Source organism: Phyllobates terribilis, unplaced genomic scaffold (genome assembly GCF_046119375.1).
Source record: "Phyllobates terribilis strain yellow unplaced genomic scaffold, ASM4611937v1 Scaffold_4__5_contigs__length_816908805, whole genome shotgun sequence".
NCBI lineage: Eukaryota > Metazoa > Chordata > Amphibia > Anura > Dendrobatidae > Phyllobates > Phyllobates terribilis.
Window position 1 is genome coordinate 609522107 of NW_027362764.1, and position 22870 is coordinate 609544976.

Sequence of the window (22870 nt, forward strand, 5' to 3'; positions counted from 1 at the left end):
CAGGACTGTCGGCGAGTAGGATCCCTCCTTCCAGCTTGGGCTCCGCCTGTAGCTGCAGGGCACTCAGAACAGTGGTCAGGGTTTTACTTAGCTGACGCACTTCTGAGCACAGGCTGTCCAGCTTGCTAGGAGGCACTGTTTGCACCTTTGTTTCAGCCGTTAATGAAGGAGCAGTGGGTGATGCAGGCACTGGGGTTGCCCCACCCTGGTAATGCTGGATAGCAGTATCTGATGGTTCCAGGGGCTGAAGACCCTTAATAGCCATTTCCTTCAGGGCGTCAAAGGTGGCATTTGGATGATCTAAGGCCCACCACCGTACGGTTCTGCTCTCCTCCTTAGACCTCAACCCCCGGATGAATTGTTCTGTCAGCATTTTGTTCTCATCATGTATGCTGTCTGGACTAACCTGTTTCAGGGCCCACAGGGCCTCTTGTAAATGCCAGGCATAGTCCCGGATACTGTCCTCAGGTTTCTAGGTACAGTGGTAGAACCTCATCCGGAGATCTGTCTCAGTGCGGTTTTCAAAGACAGTTTGCAGTCTCTTAAATATGATAGATACTGATTCCTGGTCTGCGGCTGGCCAGGTTTCAACTTCCCGCTCGGCGGCACCAGTCAATTGTCCCAGCAAAACAGCGGCTCTCTGTTTAACAGTCATTAAATACATGTCCAATACACAGCATATCTTTCTATTGAATCCAGAAAGGGTGTCTGATTTGCCATCATACTGGGGAAGCCATTTTGCTCAGGGGATGTATGGCAGGGCCATGGGCATGACTGGAATCGCGACCCCTGCTGGTGGGGCGGCTGCTCCAGCCTGAGCAGCGGTGGGCACGAGTTGAGCATCAGGAGCATTAACCGGTGCTCCGGCGTTTTGCTGGTCATCGGCCATGGTTGCACCCCCCTAGTGAACCGTAGCCTACCTCCTTTACTTTTGATTGGGTAGGCCACAGCTCCGCAGGCGACGGTCTCTTTCCAGGACCTTGCGTTTCCCTCGTGGCTGACGTCAGTGAGTGCGCTTGAAGACGGTCTCCTTCCAGGACCTGACGCTTCCTGGTTCGGCGTCGAGGCGCGAGGCAGGGCCTGGGCTTCGAGCGCTACCAGCAATCACGCCTCTCTGGTTCCCATGGTTACGCCCCTTTTCTTCCCGCGCGGCAATGCGGCAATGGCAGCGATGCCCACCACAGTCTACAAGGGGACTCGGTACCCGGGCCTTTTACCTTGTTTAGGATGTCACGGCAGTCAACTCCCGGGCCTGTACCCTGGGGTCTCTCTTGAAAAGGAGTTCTTTTGGTCTGTAACAGTTTTTGTCTCATGACGCCTGGATGCTGGGGCCTTCGTGATTCCTAGTCCTATTAAGGGTTTAGCTTCAGGTCGATCAGGGATCTGTAATCCTCCTGGTATGCTGGTAATCCCTACTGGGTGTAGAGGACCCTCTAGGCATGGACCCGGTGTCCGGTTTGTATTCTGGGGTGAGCCTGTGATGCTCCTCTGCCCCCTTAACTCCTTTCTCCTTTCCTGTTGCTTCGGCCACACTCGGGGCCCTCAGTACAGCAGCAGCTCACGTGCTGCTCTCAGACTGCTCTCTGACTAACTACTCACTGCCTAACTCCACCCTCCATATAAATATATCCCTAACAGGGCTCCCTCTGGTGGTCTGAGGTGGAAGGGTGGAGGTGTCTGTTTGTAGTGAGGGCCTCTTGTGGAGGAGTCCATCCATGCACCCTTTTGGGTCCTGTGGTACCTGTGGTAGCAGGGTGCCACAGATAGATAGATAGATAGATAGATAGATAGATAGATAGAAAGATAAATATAAAAATGGGACAGTACACATAAAGCATTCCAATATGGGTGCAAAGCCTCTCATACAAAGCATTCAACGTTTGCATAGACATATATATATATAAATAGGAAAAGCAGGCAGCACTCCTGTAGTTACCAAAAGATAGTGGACTTTATTTAGCCCACATGGCGTGGTGATATTTCTGTTCAAATTAATCTTTTTCAAGCATTTGAACTGAAACGTCGCCACATGGGTTAAATAAAGTACACTTTCTTTTGGTAAATATTGAAATGCTGCCTTCTTTTTTTATTTTTTAGTTGGATAGATAGATAGATAGATAGATAGATAGATAGATAGATAGATAGATAGATAGATAGTCTGTTTTCCTCAGGATCAACATGTTAGGTTGCGGGTTGAACTCTATGGATTTATGTCTACCTTCAATTTTAAAATCGATTAAACTATGAATGCACAGTAATATAAATATAAATTTATTATTAGATTTATATTCTAAATTTAAAAAATTCAAACATTCTCAATAAAATTGCAGATAATGTTATAATTAGTTTCTTTATATTAAGCCTAACCATATGTATGTGTAGCGCCCCGAGGGCTCGGCCGCTACAGGGGTATTGCACCTCTGCCAGAGGTGTGATATTCCACTCCCGGGGGAGGATGGAGTATGGACCAGGGCTCAGTTAGCTGCATACAGCACACTCACCCCATTTCCGAGGGACAGCTCAACGGTACTCCCATTAGATAGAAATGCAGATACAACAGACCATGTCCCTGGCTGGAGTGGGGAGCGGGGTGGAATTCCCAGTGATGTAGGAGCAGATAGGGGCTGGTTCCTGAGTATAGGTAGGAGCTCATTGGTTGCTGGTCACATGGGCTCATGGCTAGAGGGAGGTATAAAAGGTGGGCACCATCTTAGGACAGTCAGTAGAGTTCAGTCTGTGCAGAGAGAGGAGAGGACAGGGAGTAGAGGCTCTGTAGGAGCTCTACTCCAGAGTGGGCCTAGAGAGAGGCCGAGGAGGAGAGTGGAGAGAGAGAGGAGGTGAAGGGGAGCTGGGATTACTTCTCAGCCCAGCTCCACGAGAAAGGAGAAGAAGGAGGAACAGAGAAGGGAAAAGAAGAGAAAGAAACAGAAGGGCTCAAGAACAAGAAGGAAGAAGGGACCCTAAGAACCCACGAGAATACAGGGTGAAGGGTCAGGCAGATTAAGGGTGCCGGATCCCAAGTTGGTGGAGGAGAAACTACCCTCAGCCAAAGACTGGACGTCGTGATCATTTATTGGTGCGACACCTCATCAAACCTGCTAGGAAGGCACCATATAGGGCAGCGGGGAACGGGGCCCACGTTTACCTGCGCAGTTCCGCGGCAGCTGGACAAAAGTGGGTCACTGGTGAGGCAGAGGAAGGATTGAAGCGGGTCCTGAGCCATACTCTTGAACTGTCTGGGAGTTGACCGAGCGCCTCACCTGGTGGACGCAGCACGGCTCGGGCAGTCATTGCCAGTTGAAGTGACTAGGATATTAACCGTGAGTAAAGACCCTGGACTGCAGTACGTTGCCTGTGTGCTTTTTCGCTCCTCTGGCACTACCGGTACTGGGACTCTCACCACCATCACTCCCACCATCCACTACACTGCCCTGGGACCGCACTCTTCCCGTGGGGAGTCACACCATCCCAGCTGCATACATCATCGGCCCCAGCAGTCTGCCCTGCAGCGGCGGTTCCTAATAACCGCAATCCACGGGTGGCGTAGTCAGACATCACTTAAAACATCTAAAAGACTGCCACGGGTCTGACCACCCTGAGGCACGGGACCGAGTCGCCACTACTACCCCCATCGTCTCCCTATTGCCCGGTTCCGAGTACCCCACGGCCCAGGGGGCGAGTCGTATATATAATAATTATTTTGCCAAATATATTTCCCATTATCATTTTATTTTTATGTCCATCATTTTAAACTCTGGCTTTGGTTATTATACTTCATTAAGTCATTGTATCAAGAAGTTCAAGTGTACATGGCTGACAGCCTGTGCTTTAATTAATGAATACCTGTCTGCAGGGTAAGAGAACACTTGAACAGTGCAGGCATTTTTCCATAAGTTTGTAAAACCACCTAGTTGAAAGGGGACATGTGGTGCTGTAAAACATTGTACAGAAGGATCACACAAATGTAGCAAATTTGGACCTAAAGTAATCTATTATTTATTTATTTTTTGAATTTGTAAAATTAAATGAATTTTGGAATATGTGAATTTCATAAGTAAATGAGGGATTAAGAATTGAGACAATTTGAATTAGAAATTTAGAATTAGAAATGAGACAACCCAATGCTAAACTGCTAAGTTTACATACAAAACATTAGTTATAAAATCAGTTTTGTTCTCATTTTTCCCTTTTGTTTATTGTTATAAATATTACTAGATCTGTAATATTTCTTCAGTCTTTGTACATCTTACCATTGTTCTTTCAATTCTATGCTAGTTTCCAATACTTAGACAGTTTACACCTACAAAAAATAAACCCAAAAATAGACATAAGTCAATGTGTAATAATTCTATTCTGTATTTGATCTTTGTTATATATATCATTTGAATTTCTTGTGAACTTCAAACCTGATAAATCAATTCTATCAACTCAAAATCTATGGTGGTTAAAGAAAAAGCAAAGTAAGCACACTATCAATATAGTGTCTATGCTCATTCCCGAGGGACGTAAACATCTTTGATTCACATAGAAATTCATTAAAAGGGTAGATACACTTCCCCATGGGCAAAGATGTAGCAATTCAGCATGGCGTCCAACAGAAAAACTTAAAGTGAAGCCTCACTGCTGAATACCATCCATCATTGTTAAATACATGGGAATAGAATTATTAATAATAAACTTTGTTCTGTATTTTGCTCCGGGCCCACTCAAGATTAACTCAGATTTAGCAATCTGGCGTCTGCTATTTAACCAAATTGTAGTGAGCAAAATGGTAAAAAAAATATTCACTTCATCGTTACCTGTCCAATCTCCTCTGTTCATGGTCCAGTGCTTCATTTCTCGTTTCACATTTTCTTCCATGATCCTTACTCAGGTTTTGGCTTCTAGCACCAAGTAGACCTCAGACATCACACCATGTGTGTTAGCACATTGAATAATGCTCATCAATATGACACACCTTTTGACATTATGGTGTTCATCATGACAGCTGAGATGCGTAGCACTAGACGATGAACTGGAGTAGTGAGACATGTACAGTGACAAGCAAAAGGGTAACAATATTTTGAACATAATCCTATGCAAAATAGATGCAAGTCAAATTTATGCATGAGATAGCCAAGATAGTTGCCTATAAAATGATGGTAGTCTCACGTTCTAAGCAGTAGTGGATGGTGAGCTATGGAGCCTGAAAGTCAATAGTTCACAACATTGTTACCCTTTTGCTTGTCAGTTTAAGTGGTTAAATGTTTTTTTTTTTCACGCCATGCCTATGTTTTTGAGTTTGGAGGCAGTGCAGAGCATAAAAATAAACATTAAATTTGCAATGAATACATTCAATGCAAATAAATGTTTTCTGCAAAATTCAAGCAATCTGCCAAATTCGGCAGATTTACTTGTCTCTATTGCTTATCGAACATGAAGACTTTTTCCACACAATTAGTGTTGAGCGAATTTGTTCGGCATTACAAGTTTCTGTTCATGTTCGTGGTTCCGGCTTGTTGGCGCCAAAAAATTGGCTCGGCCCACGAACATTCCTGATTTGTTATCTGCGTGACAGTGTGGCAAATCAGAGATGTTCGTGGACGGAGATGATTTTTTGGCGCGAACAAGCCGGAACCTCAAACACGAACATGAAGTTGAAATGTCGAACAAATTCGCTCAACACTACGCACAAGATCATTGTCTAATTTCAAACAAATTTTAAAAACCTGAAAATCTAAGTGCGAGAAACATGTATTAATTATAGTGTAATTGTAAATGCTTAGTTTCAACACTTAGTTTCAACATTTGTTTTAGAAACCTTTTTTTATTGTCAGAAGCTTTTCACACCATTAGAATATTTCATTGAATTTACAAGTAGCAACAGAAAAGTGAAGGAGAGTAGTGGTAAAATATTCACAATAGTTAACACTGGTAACACTTTACTATATTTACACAGCCAATAAATTTATTGATAGCAGCTTGAAATCAATAAGGACATGACAGCTATTGTTATTTATATTAAAGCTGCTGAAACAGATAAACATGTATCAATAGTGTCTTGGACCCGTTCAATAAATATGTGATACCGTACCTGTAAATCTATAACATATTTTTGTACATAGTGCAACATAAAAAGGATGAAAGTGTCACATATATAACCACTTTAGGTTGTCGTACGTATTTAATATTATTATATAAGTAAAAGGTGAATTCGAAAATATATCCAGATCGTCAAAGCTGTTTGTAGAGTGAAAATGAAGCGCTATCTTGTCACTTATGATGTGCAAAATATCCTTGTTTTCAGATATATTGGGGAGATATTTATCATTGCAATTGCAAAAAATGTTTGCGTAGATTGCAACATTATATTGTAGTAAATAACTAACACAAAGTGAGTTATTTTTTTCTTTATTACACAATTTTTAGCCAAATCCTAAAGATAATATAAAAAAGGATGTGAATAAACTTTTTTGCAGTGAAGTATGATAATAGCATTTCTATGTGAGACTAACATATTCTAGACAGATTATAGCTGTATTACAAAAAAGGAGTGAAACAAATACATTTATGTTGCACTTGCAACCAGTTTTTACCATGGTTACGTAAAATGATGTGCATTGTAAAATAGAGAAGTTACACTGGAATAATGTGATGCATATTTATCGTTAACATAAAATTACTTATAGGTACGTCATTGCTGGGGACTCGAGAGATCTCTTCGTATGCAATGGATGCCAGCTTTGTTACATAGACAGCATCTGTGTCTAGCAATAGCATACAGCGTGCAGGTCCGATCCATGCTGTTAACCATTTAAATGACTGTTAATCTCTGACAGCAACATTTAAATGTAGTGGTTACCATTGCTCGCATGCACCAGCTCCCATCACTTAAGAACAAAAATTGGGGTTAAGGTGCGACATTTCATAAATATGGATCGGTGGAGTTGAAATGGTGCAAATTATGACCTTTTTCATACTTGCGGGCCACCATAATTAAACCTTTTTTAGTGTTTAAACTCTCTCCAGATTAGCACTTTATGTGACATGGCAAAAGATATTTCCTGCATAGATTCCAAAGATCTGCAGAAGTAACACAATTAACATGATTAAAGATAGGAATAGGTCCACTTAGGTCCATCTTCAATCCTACAATGTTAATTGAAAGAAAGTAATGATGAGTTAATCTGTTGAAAGTTGTATTCTTCAGTACGCTAGAATTTGGCCAGGAAATATAATTTACTTTGAAACTAATTTATTTATTTAAACAGATTCCAACCAATCCAAATTAGGGTGAATTCAATTAGATTTGCCTTGAACCGATTCACTCATCTCTAAAGGAATGACTTAAAAATATTTGTTGATAGCTTCATTTTAGGTAGAAAAATGTATTACTAAAATTAAATATGGTATTAGGAATCAATCCTAGGCTTAATGACCTGTTTCCAGCAATTTACTTTATCTTGCATAACTTGTAATATATAAATAAAGAAAGCCCTTCATGAAATTGTTTAAATAACTGACCATAACAACATTTTAGGACAAAGCTCCTTAGTCTCACAGCTTATTAAAGAAGAATTTCCCTTCTATGAAAAATGTGTTTTTTTGCTCTAGACATAGAGGATGCCACTTAGTAATGATTACTGGTCTATGTATATAAAGTTTAATATACAAATCTCTGTACAGTTCAAACATATATCTTCAAACAGTAAAGAGATTCCTTTTAAGTCATTTTACCAACTAAAAAGGTCTAATTTTTATAATGTTTCGGAGTGGTCCAAAAAAAAGAGACAAAAGCTATGAGCCAATGAATGTTATTTCTTGAGTTTTCTTTGCTTTCTAATTGTTCCTGACATCTTCTGTACAATAATAATAAATGAATTGCACATTATAGTGAACCTGTTACTTTTTAAAATAAGGAAATGGCAATACAGTGTAAAGATACTTGACCTCATATATTTAAACACGTTCATGTTGTCAAACAGTTACTAATCTTTTTCTTGTAGAAATGAAAAAGAAATCATTAAAAAATCTATAATCCCTTAGACACTCAAGTAATTTACAGCACAAGTAACTTTTCCCACTTACTCTGACATTTCTAATAATAATTAAGAGATAGTGCGCTACCTTCCAGACAGAAAGATTCCCACAGCTGACATCATCTATCAACACTGAGTACAGAGAACTGTGCTTCATGGTGAACCTATCTGTTTAAAGCCAAGGTGTGCTTCTTCTTCTGGTTTAACTGTAATATAAATGTAAGGATGCATAGGGGAAGATTCCTCTAAAAGGGGAAACTGCAACTCACAGTAAGTTTTCAAACAAATTGATGTATTAAGTAGGACAAACCACTTTATATTCCAAAAAGTAATGAAAATAATGTTGCTTTTACCACAGAGTAGATCTTTTAAGCTTCGGATTTACATGATAAAGAAATATGTTCACTAAAGATAAGCAGATTAATCTGTGGAAAATTGAGTTTGTATAGAATTTTCAGAAATTCATATTTTAATGCGAATTTTAACATTTTGGGATTTGATTCGCGGTTAGAAAAAACTTGCCTGGCACCATTTCCTAGTCTGTTGAAGCATCAAAGAGCAGGCTAATGTCTTTTTATCTGGCCACACGGACTTTCCCATAATGCTCTTTAGCTATGACATCTTATGGATTATCATACCTTGTATAGTGGTGGTCAGTACCTAGGCCATCACAGATCAGCTGTTCCCAATAAAACACAGTTTGTATGGCAGAGTCGTTTTCCACCTTCAGAGTCTTTCAATAGTGTGTAAGCTCTTATGGTCAGCATTGTCCTGTCTCTCTCTTTCTCCTGTAGAGTATAAGCTTATCATCAATGGGATCCTCTCTCTCTTTATCTTCTGTAGTGTGTAAGCTCTTATAGTCAGCCGAGACCTATTTCTCTCATATATAGTGTAAGCTCATACTGTCTGCATGGTATGCTCTTTCTCTCTCTCTTCTATAGTGTGCAAGCTCTTATTATCAGCGGGGTCTTCTTTGTCTTCTGTAGTGTGTAAGTTCTTATCATCAGTGGGGTTCTTTCTCTTCTGTAGAGTGTAATCTGTTATGGTCCTCTCTCTCCTGTATAGTGTAAGCTCTTATAGTCAGCAGGGTTCTCTCCCTCTCCTTTACTATTTGTGTAGTTTGTTTCCCGAGCAATTACAAGCTTTTACAATATTAACACTACACTCCATTCATCTAGACCAAGCAGAATGCATGTCAAATTTGTCACATTGGCACTTACTGGTTAATAGATTTAACTTTTGCTATATTTTTTTGTTATGTCCACATACAATATCTTTTTCAGGTAGATTTCACCTTGAAAAAACACCAAAAAATATTGCAAAAAGACTAGACATATGCTAAGCAATGTCAAAATGACTTGCTGTGAACATGTTCCAACTTTTCCGACTTAGTTTAACCATATAAGGCCTCGAAAGCCGCAAAGCTGATCTAAGAAGAGACAAATTCATTCTTCTGGTGGCTTCCATTTGGAAGCCGACACTAAGTAATATATCAAATTTGAAAAAAAGTCCTCCTCTTCTCAAAGACGTTACGTGCACATTCTCTTTGCCACATTTTTCTTCTTTACATGTCACCTCCAAGTTAGCTTATTTTAAAACGATATTGTACACCAAAAATTCTGGCACACGTCATTAAAAAATTAGCATATTTCATAACTGCCTTTTTATCTATGCTCTTTTAAAAAGTGTCAATTGAGGATCCAAATTGAGGAGCAAGTTTTGTGTAAAGCATTATTAACTTTCGGCACACAGTGACCACTAATTTTTCATCTGATTTAATAGCTGGATAAACTCCATGAGTTTCAAATGCTTTCGAGTTTGTTTTTAATTGTAAATATTATAAATAGTGTTTTCTTCCCCTTTTCTCTTCTGCATTTTTTAAGCTTTATAGAGAAGCCAGAAAAATACACAACTAACCCCAAAATGAAGCAAAAAATCACCACAAACAAAAGTATTTTGTATTAAGTCTTCTTAATACTTCAGCATGGACTTTAAAATAACATATTGGGTATGAAAAAGAAAAATACAAAATCTCATCAAAACCTTATATATGATTAGACTGAGGCTGTGTGCCCACGATGCATTTTTTAAGCATTTCCGAAGTGGCAAAAACGCTGCAGAAACGCTTAAAAAACGCACGGTAGAAGGCCTGCCATGTTCCCCAATGATAATCCGCATGTGCTGTGCACATGCTGCGTAAATTTTCGCTGCAGATTATCATTGTGGAAAAAAACGCAGCACTACCTATTATTTTGCGGAAGTGCTGCGTTTTCGCCACCATTGACTTGCATTAGATCGCATGGATTATGCATCACTGTATATGTAGATGCACATTCCATGCGTTCTAATGTGCGGATGGTACCCAGGTCTAGAGAAGAGGAGACTCTCCTCCGGACCTGGGTACCATAGAACCTGTAAAAAAAAAAGAATAAAATAAAAAATAAATATAAACTTACCTTCTGGCGGCCCGCGGTGCGCTCCTTCTCGCATGCCGGCAGTTTGCGATGAACTGAAGGACCTGCGCTGATGTCATAGTCATGTGACGGGTCATGCGACGCTGACATCGGCAGGTCCTTCAGTGTACCGCTGCCGGCAAGGGAGAACGGAGGGAAGCAGGACACCGGGGGCCATCAGAGGGTAAGTATATATTTATTTTTTTATTTTTTACCATTCTTTCCATCACAGTATATAAATCCATGCAGATTGCACTTTTCAAATGATGCTAAAATCGCTTGGAAAGTGCTTTTCAACCCGCATGCGGAAATGCATGTGAAGAACGCTTCACTTCCGCTTGTCCCTGGCAGGAAAATGCATGTACAATCCGCATGCATTTTTTTCTGCCAGGGAGATTTAGAAACGCTCAGGAAAAAATCCTGAGCATTTCTGCATCGTGGGCACATAGCCTTAAAGAGACATTATTTACAGGAAGCGAGAAAATTTCTCTCATCCTAAAAAAAAAAAATTCACCCATTGAAACTCAAGAGGAACTTTGGCGTCATCAGTTCCCGCATTAAATTAATTCTCCAATCTTCTATCTTCAGAAGCCTGACAGCTTGGACCAGCGGCAAGGCTGTGCAGCTAGTCTGAACTGAGCGCTCTCTGATCTTGGGTCTTATTATTAAGACAGTAATGGTTTGGAATGGAGAATAAACCATTTCAAACATTTTTCTTTATATATATTCTAAGCATGGCATACCATTCATCAAAGCAAAGTTTGCATCTTTCTTTTCTTAACTGTGCCTCTCCAGAATAAAGCATTCCTCAGTATAGCATTTGAGCTGCTCTCCATATTCTTTGCCTTCCCTTTCAAAAGATGACAGTGTTATATTTGCGCTATGCTTTTTGAGTGGGTTTGAGTGGGTCATAAATCACAACAAAAACATAAAGTAAAAAGAAAAGTATGAATGTTGCAAGTGAATCATGGCGGCCATGAGTAGTTTTTTCATTATTACAGACAGTTCGACTTGAAATGGGCTTTTATTTTCTGATTTTGTATCACATTTGAATCGCCTGTAGTAGTATTTTGCACAGTGGAAATTTGGTGATAGACTGTCATCTGTGAATATAATTTTTTTCTGTGTATTCCAAAAATAGCTGAAGGTGTCTACATGAAAGTGTAAATTAGCAATAAGTAATAGAAAAGTGATTTTCACTTGTGAAGTTTTCTATTGGAGCAGACTGATGGACAGGTCTGGTCTTATGTTCCTCCACCAGCAGCGATTGAATGGACAGGAGAGCTGTGCAGTCAGTGAGAACAGCTGCACTAACAAGAGCAGGTGGAGAACCTGTATTATCATAAGTGCCACAAAGTGATATCCCCAACACATCTATTAAAATAAAGATAATGTGGCCAACCCAGATAACTCATTTTGAGGCCTGCAATAATCAGTGTAATACAGCAGCTGTAAAAGGCAAATGGTGCAACCCAATTAAGGAAACCCAATTTCAAAAATATTTTCTAGCACCAATACATTTAAGGAAAAAAATTCTCCACCAAGTGGACAACCCCTTTATTGAACACAGTTTTTAGGTTTTTATGTATAAGAAGTTTGGATGTTTTATAGATAGCACTAGTTATGAGCAAATATTTTGAAATTCGAATTCACCATCTTTGACAAATTTTTCCAGGAAAATTGATTCATAGTGAATCGATTTGTGGCAAACCAGAAATACTGCAAAATCTCAAGTTGCCCTGGAATGATTTGTACGACACTCTGCGGTCTCCAAGCACTGTATTCAACACCTTTCAATGTCTTTAACGAAAACACAACCTTAGTAATATCAATGTGATCTCAACATATGTGACTATGGATAAAGGGATAGAAACCGGTAGTAATAATCAACCTGTATAATAACACACTGGACTATAAGAATTTTTATATCTTTTTATTTTTTTTATTTTAATACTCTTTTGTTTTTAAACAATTTCACACTACTCAAAAATGGCGAGGCCGATTAATGCTAAGTAAGCACAAAAAAAATAGTAGTGAACAGAGGTTTCAGTATTAGTATGGCAAGCATGTTCATATAATTAGAATAATAAATCAAAGATTTCAAAAAGAAATCAGTACTGTGTGTAACACTTTGTGAGGCTTTCACAGAGGTAGATGTTTTCTTCTTTAAGCTATACTTGTGGTTTACTTTGACATAAATGCAAAATTAATGTGCGATTTATTTGCTGCAGCACTATAATTATATTAATCAGCTGTGGCACTGCATCACATTATATAAGGCACTATGACTTTCTTATCTCTCTTTACCTCGCAATTAAATCTGTATTATTCTATTTTCCTAAAACACTAATCTTCGATGCTATGCTGCCACATAATATCTTTACAGTTTCTTCATTGTTCACATATCCAGTATTTGGTCAGCATTTTACAACAGTATTTGTAAGCCAAAATCAGGAGTGGGAGAAAAATGCAGAAGTGGTGACGTGTTTCTATTATACTTTTCCTCTGATTGTTCCACACCTATGTTTTGCCTTACAAATACTGAACGTGTGAATGTGGCCTAATGGAGACCCTGATCTGGGGAAATGGGTGTGGGGGCTGCATATGCCTGTGGGCTTTGAAATTCCAGGGCTGACTTTAATTTTCAGTTTGGCCTTTTACCATACCGCTGCACAATGAAAATGTTTGAAGGATTTTTGCCACCTGTTAAATAATGTATTGTTTATTAAAATAAATTCTACCATGTACAGCATTTTTAAATTGGAAACATTGTGGCATATTTATTAACAATGTCTAATCTTAGACAATGGAAACTTACACTAGAAAGTCTTTAAAGAGTTACAGTGGCCTGTAAAAGTTTGGGCACCCCTGGTCAAAATTACTGTTTTTGTGAATAGTAGCAAGTTGAAGATGAAATGATCTCTAAAAGGCCTAAAGCTAAGGATGACACATTTTCTTTGTATTTTAGGCAAAGACAAAAAAATATATTGTCATTTTTACATTTTAAAAATCACAAAAAATAAAATGGGTCTATGCAAATGTTTGGGCACCCTTGGATATTTGTGTGCTCAGATAACTTTGACCAAGGTTTCAAACCTTATTTAGCTTTTTAGGGATATGGCTTGCTCATTATCATCGTTAGGAAAGGCCAAGTGATGCAAATTTCTCAGCTTTATAAAAACCCAGCCTCCTCTAAGCTTTTGCCAAAAAACATCAGGCATGTTTTTTTATGTAAGCAGCTGCCTAGCACTCTGAAAATGAAAATGGTGGAGGCTTACAAAGCAGAAGAAGGCTGTAAGAAGATAAATTGTTTTCAAGTTGCCCTTACCTCAGATTGAAATGTAATTAAGAAATGGCAGTTGCCAGGAACAGTTGAGGTCAAGATAAGGTCTGTAATACCAAGCACAATTTCATTGAGAACTGCTCGTAGGATTGCTAGACAGGCAAATCTGTGCTTCACTGCAAAAGAACTATAGAAAAATTTAGCAGACTCTGGAGTTATGGTACATTGTCCTACTGTTCAGAGACTCCTGCACAAATATGGCCTTCATGGAAGAGTCATCAGAAGAAAACCTCTCCTGCGTATTCACCATAAAATTCAGCATCAGAAGTATGCAAAAGAACATCTAAACAAGCATGATATATTTTGGAAACAAGTCCTGTGGACGGATGAGGTTGCAATAGAACTCTTTGGCCACAATGATTAAAGGTATGTGTGGAGAAAAAAGGTCACAGAATTTCAGGAAAAGAACATCTCTCCAACCATTAAGCATGGAGGTGGATCAATCATACTGGGGTTGTGTTGCAGCCAATGGCATGGGGAACATTTCATGGGTAGAGGGAAGTATGGATTCAATGCAATTTCAACAAATTCTTGATGCAAACATAACACCATTTGTAAAAAATCCTAAGTTGAAAAGAGGATGGCTTCTACAAATGGATAATGATCCTAAACAAACATCAAAATCCACACTAGACTACCTTAAAAGGCGCAAGCTGAAGGTTTTACAAAGGCTCTCACAGTCCCCTGATCTGAACATCATTGAAAATTTGTGGCTAGACCTCAAAATAGCAGTGCCAGCAAGATGACCCAGGAATCTCACAGAACTGGAAAAATTTTCCAAGGGAGAATGTATGAAAATCTCTCAAACAAGAATTGAAAGACTCTTATCTGGCTACAAAAAGAGTTTACAAGCTGTGATATTTTCAGAAGGGGGTGCTACTAGGTGCTAAACATGCAGGGTTCCCAAACTTTTGCATAGGCCCATTTTCCTTTTGTCATTTTTAAAATGTAAAAAATTACTATATATATTTTTTCCCCTTAAATTCGAAAGAAATGTGTCATCTTTAAAGGGATATTCCCATCTCCAAGATCCTATCCCAATATGTAGTATGTGTAGTAATAATAATAATATTAGCAAATATCTGCAATTAGAAATGTAGTATATTTTTTTTTGATTCGCTATGTTTCACTCCTCATGTGCAGGCTTTGCAGGACCTCAGGTATCCATGGATACGTCGACTGATAAAGTAACAATTAGTCTGCTAGCTGCTAGTGGTCGTAACCATGGATGCCTAAGGTCCTGCAATGCCTGCACATGAGGAAAGAGACATAGCAAATCAAAAAGACTATACTACATTTCTAATTAGATTTATTTGCTAATGTTATTATTATTACACCTACTACATATTGGGATAGGATCTTGGAGATGGTAATACCCCTTTAACTTTATTCCTTTTAGAGATCATTTCATCTTCAACTTGCTTAACTATTCACAATAACAATAATTATGACCAGGGGAGCCCAAACTTTTACATGTCACTGTAGGTGTAATAATAATAATAATAGCAAATACCTTCAATTAGAAATGTAGTATAGTTCTGATTTCCTATGTCGCTTACCCAATGTGCAGGCATTGCAGTAGCTTAGGTATCCATGGTTGTAACCACTAGCAACTAACTGTTTCTATATGAGTGGTCATAACCATGGATGCCTAAGCTACTGCAATGCCTGCACATTGGGAAAAGAACAAAGCAAATCAGAAGAACTATGCTACATTTCTAATTGAAGTTATTTGCTTACATTATTATTACTACATCTACTACATATTGGGATAGGATCTTGGAGATGGGAATACTCTTTTAAGTGTGCCAGATTTATCACAGTTTTTCTTCTTTTGGATAAATTCGTCTAATTCTAAGATTTCCTAGTCTAACTTTACAGCACTTTTTAGTTGGCTACTTAGTGCCAGAAACGTGTTCCACAATTCTGGTGCCATTCTTGTCATCTTATGTCATGCATCAGGCTACTTCTCTTTTCAGTGAGGATACACCCCCTTTGTGGCAAAAGAGCATAAAGTTACTAAAACACATAATACATGTAGTACAAAGCATTTTAGTTAACTTCATGAAACAAAATATGCCAGGAATATTTAGATTGATTATTGTGAATGGTACTAAATTGAATGTTTATTTTTCCATTTTTTTACAGATGATCCAGAATCAGGGTTTAGGTATTCAGCCAAAATAAAAGGTAAGTGATACTACACCTTGTTAATGGAAATTGTTACTGTTCTTATCTTTTGATTGGAATAACAAAATTAGCACACATTAAAAAGTAAACTGCAGAGAAAATTAATCCATAATCTCATGGCTAAAATGAGTGGCCATCTTTGTAATATATAGATGCATTTGGTTCACTAGTGAAAAATCGTTTATAACAATAATATTATATATTTTTTTATATAGCGCCAACATATTACGCAGCACTTTACATTTTACAGGGGACTTGTAAAGACAGAAAAAGCCATTACAGAATAACACATTAGAAAGATGCCAAAAGGAGTGAGGGCCCTGCTCGCAAGCTTACAATCTAGGAGGAAATAGGTGAGACTTGAAAGTTAAATGGTAAAAAGTGCTTGTATTCTATGGTCCATCCATCAATATAATAAATAGGGTGTTCACATAACACTGCGTGAACCAGTCACCAGCCAGTATGTGTACAGTACAGACACAGAGGGCTAATAAGTGCATGTAGGGTCTGTGAACAGATGCCATTAGGGTCCTGATGTAAAAAAAAAATTCTAAGGGCAAAACAGGGATAGTTAGATAAGTGAGGTGGGGCGATAGGCCTGTTTAAAGAAATGTATTTTTAGGTCACACTTAAAATTGAGGGTATTGGGAATTCATCAAATATTCCTGGGTAAAGCATTCCAAAGAATTGGAATTGAAGCCTTTGAGATGCGAGTGTGAGTTTCGGATTATGGAGGATGTCAGTTTTAGGTCATTGCAGAACGAAGAGCATGGGTAGGGTGGTAGACTGAGATGAGAAAGAAGATGTAGGGTGGTGCTGAACAATGGAGCGCTTTGTGGGTGAGAGGGATAAGTTTATATTAAACTCTACAAAAACAGAGACCCGCATAATGTAGAGAAAATGGGATAGGTATCCAGTGATCAATGCCGAATCTTAACCACCAAAAAAGCCTACTCAAAACTATATAATTTAAAAAAGGAGAAAGAGAGTAGCATGGCATACATCAAATTTTATTAAGAAGTGATATTTAAAATTACAATATCATATAAATACACAATACACAAATGTGACATGAGAACAAAGTACAGTACAGACCAAAAGTTTGGACACACCTTCTCGTTTAAAGATTTTTCTGTATTTTCATGACTATGAAAATTGTACATTTACACTGAAGGCATCAAAACTATGAATTAACACATGTGGAATTATATACTTAACAAGAAAAGTGTGAAACAACTGAAAATATGTCTTATATTCTAGGTTCTTCAAAGTAGACACCTTTTGCTTTGATGACTGCTTTGCACATTCTTGGCATTCTCTTGATGAGTTTATTCCCATGAATGGATATTGTTGGATAATTCTTGTAAATATAAGCAATTTTGTCATAAGAATTTCTGCTGTTCTTAAGATATTAACACGTTTATTTTTGTTTACAGTTTGTTGCCTTGGAAACCGACCACTGCTGCTACGCAGTACATGCGCAGTGCTTAAAAGCTCTTTTCTATTGAGCTTGTAAGCACTGTTTTGAAGCTGGCCTTGATCACTGAAGCATATAGTTGCCTCCTAATCCCAGCCAGTTTCTGTGCAGTGCTTACAAGCTATATTGCGGTGGTGGTCGAGCTCCTAAGTAATGAGCTGTAAACAAAAGAAAGTGTTAATATCTCAAGAACAGCTGCAAATTTGTATAAGGAGTACATTGCAAAAGTGCTTAGTTTTAAAATTACTCTCTGACAGTATCCATTTATGAAGATGGTAATAACACTGAAAATAAATAGAGAAATTAGAGGAAATCATATTTAACACAGGAGAGAGACTTGAGTCTTAGGGCCTGTTGTAAAGGTTTATTTGCAAAGCTAGTAACATCAACAGCAAACTGATCAGTGCAAAAGCCAATGTGATAGTTCACATGCATATTTTCATTCAATAGTCCTTGTATAAAAAAAATCGCAGCATGCACTACTTTGATCTTTCAATGAGTCAATGAGAAAAGCAAAAAGCAGATCACATATGTTTTACGATCCACAAGTTGTTCATTTTTTATGGATCCAATACCATTGTGAAAATAGAAAATTGTATTTTGCCTTTTATTGTTTATTAAATTATTGAATTTAAAATCAAATTCCAAATGGATGTCATGCAAATGTAAAAATGGACATGCGAATCGCATACAGATATCATGTGGATGACGATACAGAAGAAAAACTGTTTTTTCTGATGATTGCATACGCTCGTTTGAACTCAACCTTATCCATAGGACAGAGGTATTATTGTATGAGGCTGAGTTTAGATAATCTTTGTAATATATTACAAAGTGCTGTTTGTGTACAGAATATAAACCCATTTGCTTTTCATATTAAACCATTTTCCGTAATACACATAAATTTACTAATCGGTACTAAAATTTGTGGTTTAGCTGTGGGTAGCAGTTGAAAATCTGCCGCATAACCTTAGATTTTGCACTGGGATTAGGAAACTTCTGATTCAATTATATAGTAGTAATTTTAAATTGACATTATTACATGTCATATAAAGTCCAAATTTAATTTAAAGGATATAGACACATTTGGGAGCATTTTTTATGTATTTACGTATTTTACTTGAAAGGGTATTCCCATCTCTAAGATCCTATTTCAATATGTAGTAGGTATAATAATAATTATATTAGCAAACAATTCCAATTAGAAATGTAGTATAGTTCTTCTGATTTGCCATGTCGCTTACCCCATGTGCAGGGCATTGCAGTAACTTAGGTATCCATGGTTATGATCACTCATATAATGACAGTTAGTTAGTTGTTAGTGGTTGCAACCATGGATACCTAAGCTTCTGCAATGCCGTGCACATGGGATAAGCGACATAGCTTATCAAAAGTACTATACTACCTTTCTTATCGGAGGTATTTGCTAATATTATTATCACATATTGGGATAAATGCATGTAATTTGGGCTACTAATAATTTTTAAAATTAGGTTTGATTAAATTGTTGCATCTTTTGCTTTCTATTGTCTCTAGGTTGCACTGTCTCTTGGTAACTGCAGAATGGGTTCAATAAGAATCCATGCGTGAGCTCATTCTCACAGAGAGTTTAAAAGACTAAGGGGCCAATTCATCAAGACTGGCATGAATAATGCTGGACTTGATTAGGTGGCATGTTGGAGTCAGACACTCCTGATTCATGAAGAAGTGCACTCTTCTTCATGAATCTGAAGTTTCTTATTAGTGTTGTGCACCTCTTTGTGCCACACCAGAAGTCTTACTCCAGTCAGGTACTGGATTGAGATTTCTGACATAGTGAATGCCTCAGTTCATCATGCATTAGATGAACTTTGGCATCCCCCCAAGCCAATCCTCTATCCCGCCCCAGCGCCTCCCATTTTGTTTTGTATCAGTTAGATCTGCATTCACATCATGACAAGAATAGGCAAATGAATAATGATAGGCTGGTTGGCTGAATGTCAGCCTTGACATTAGTAGGATCAAATCATAAATCACACTCTCAATTCAATTGCCATGGTCAATATATGCTGGATAAACAGAAAGGTAATGTCCATGAAAAAAATTATTATAATAACTAGACTTATACAACAAATTCAAATGTCCGGTGAGGGAAGCTTATAAGGATGATTGGTTTGGGAGGGACTGGAGTGAAGCAAATATGGCATGCAGATCCGTTTCCAAATATGTCCCCAAGCTAGGATCCCATCACTGGAGGGTAAACCTCACTCTCCGTACAGCAGAGATGCCAGTTGACATTGCATAGAGATGACACAGCTCTAAAGATACAAGCAAAACCAGTTAAAATATGACCATAAAACATTAAAACAAACCCACTGTTAAGAAAAGCACCAAAGCTTTCTACACCAGAAAAGGCTTGAAACTAACATTCTCATTTAACCCCTTGGAAGCTACTGAGTCTAAGAGGATTATCCAGCGTGTTTCCTTCTGTAATCATTTTTGTTTTAAATTGCCCTCTCTAGTCCCCAGGTATATGTGATCAATGCCACATACCATTGTGCCTTTGGGTTATCATGGTGAATCTAAAATTAGTGTTTTGGGATGGTCTTGAGTGATTGTGGATCTGGACATGTGGCTGCGTTCTTAATGTCAAGGATGTGCTCCTGAAACCAAATTTTCAGTGGCCTAGTGGTCATGCCCACATAAATGAGTCCGCAAGGGCAGGTAAAATGGTAAACTACCGCTTCGGTCTCACATATGATGTGATGGACAATCTTGTAGGTTTTGCCATTTTTAGAATTCAAGAAATTTAGAGTTCTCGGGACATACCTACAATAGAACATCTTCCGCAAGGAAAGATACCCCAAGGTGGGCCTCTGCTCCCGAAAAGAAAATTATTCCCTAGAGGTATATAATGACTCCTAGAGAGCATATCTCCTAATGTTTGAGACCTCCGCCAGGTGACTAATGGATATTTATTCAGATTATATTGTAAGTCCCTGTCTGTCAGGAGAATTGCCCAATGTCTAGAGAGAATGTTCTTAATCTTATGCCAATTGGTATTAAATGAAGAAATGAATCGGGGGGCTGCATTGGATTGAGTACCCTTGATTTTGTTGTTTGGTCTAGCGGAGCTGTATAGAAGAGTTTGTCTATCAGTGTTTTTAGCTCTAGCTAGTCCTTTATAGATATCCTGATGTCTGTAACCCCTATTTCGAAACCTAGCAGACAGTTCATTAGCTTACATTGGAATTTGTTGCAAATTTGTTGCATAAGTCTACTCATTATAATAATTATTATAATAATTTTTTTCATGTACATTACCTTTCTGTTTATCTGGCATATACTGACCATGGCAATTGAATTGAGAGTGTGATTTATGATTTGATCCTACTAATGTCAAGGCTGACATTCAATCGACCAGCCTATCAGTATTCATTTGCCTATTCTTGTCATGATATTTATATGAATGACAATCTAACTGACTGTAGAAAAGGATATAACACACTGGTTTAATAAGGAATACTTTTTGACTAGTTTTTGTCATTTTTCATTGTATTGTTTATTGTCCTTCCCTTTATTTACATTTTGATTCAATATGCTGGCAGATTGCCATTTTAACATATGATTTATTGCAACAACTCTTTAGTGGCGTTGTGGCTATATGACCAGGTTGGCACCCCTAGTTGAGATGGACTGGCCACCCATCCTGAACTGGGTTGTGTGCCAATAATTATCACAATTTCCACCACTCACTTACCTTCAGCTCCTCTCACGGAAGCTGAGACGCACTCCATCCATGCGCTGCGGCAGGTCTCTCGTGTCGTGGGCAGTCCAGGGTGGCCGGGGCAATGTGATGGATGACAAGTGTCCTCCCTCTCATTGCATGCATTGTGCCTTGGCCCGCCCGGCTGCTGGGAGGCACGGCATCATGGTCAGCAGTGCGCTGATTTGTGTGACACCGCTGCCAATCAATACAAATACACTCACTTTCTCACTCTAAGCCACACCTCCTGAAGAAGCCACGTAGGCGAAACCCGCGTTGAGACGGGCTTTCATTTCCCTCTCTGAGTCTCCCACACCATATACAACATGTCACAAGGTAAATACTGGACTACCAATGTTATTATAACTATTGAACTAGATTAGTCTACCCTGCATTTACCAGGTGCTTTTGTGGCGGTTATCAGGAATACACGGCGACCGCCAGCTCCTTCTTTTTCTGGACTCTGATGGCCCCCATGTTCTGGATTACCCAAGCATAATTAATTAGCAATACTCTAACCTACGTGAGTCCATAGTGATTTTTGATTTACTGTTAGGGCTCTAGTAACTTGATAACCAATGCTTGTCATTTTGGAGAGACACATATTTAAGGGTGTTTAGTCTGGCATTCATAGGATATACCCCCTAATGCTATATGCACAGTTCAATATTTTCTCCTGCTCTGTTTGGATTAACCGTTTTAGCTTCATTTTAGCCTATTGGGGTCTATTCATGTCTATGTATGCGGTTACTGTGAGAGACTACAATGAGGGATTACGTCTCTTTTTCCGGGTTTTTTAACATATCCCATTGCTCCTAGTCATACCTCTCACCTTTAGTGACAAGTTTTGCATTATTTTTAGTAATATTTTGTATTGTTATATTTTTCTACTCTTTTGTACAATAAATATCTATTATTATTGAAGCATTCTCTCCCCTTTTCTTATGAAATTTCTGCCATTATATTTTTACAGATTAGATATTGGCCTAGGGTTTTCTTCTCTCTTTTTAGGTCTAAATTAAATGTGCATTGCGATTGATATTTTGCCTATATTATTTTCTCGACGTATACTGTAATGTGCCCATAGGCCCCCATTCACTAGATGGAGGACAAAAGTGTGTTCATTATGCACCAGCATACCACTTATTTTACTGTAAAAGAAAGCACAGCAGATTGCTCTTGAAAATGCAGACAACTACTGCAAATAAACTTATACCAAGAGGTATGCGTTTCTTTACAATGGGTTCCTAGGTTGGACGGATGCCCCAACATCCATCCTGACTGTGGCCACTGTCGGGCACGTACTTCCTGAGCATAAACACCCAACATTGGCCACTAACGTAGTGTTGACCTAGCATAGATCTTTTAAATGTCTTTTACTGAGCTTTTCTCAGCTGATTTATGATCACGTGAAAGTTTTACTCTCTTTTGATGTCGTTTGTGGTCATAAATCACTTAAGAGAGGACATAAAAGAGTTGCAAACTCCTATCAGAACTAGCTCACTTACAGACTTTCAGTTAGGCTAGGGACACACAACCATTTTTCTGATCAGAGTTAGATCTAATTTTATGAGAGGTGGAGAAAAAAAGTTTCCCCACCTCTATATTGTCAGTCCATGAAAATCAGACTGCACTCAGATGTTA

General features: G+C 38.5%; 1 protein-coding gene across 1 annotated transcript in view; it reads left to right on the top strand.

Annotated features, from left to right (window-relative positions):
- Positions 1-22870, top strand: part of SNTG1 (syntrophin gamma 1) — a 1226946-nt gene that overhangs the window by 369814 nt on the left and 834262 nt on the right. The window contains exon 2 of the mRNA XM_073679284.1: positions 15963-16004. The gene's annotated coding sequence lies outside the window, so the exon portion shown is untranslated. The remainder of the gene's footprint in view (positions 1-15962; positions 16005-22870) is intronic.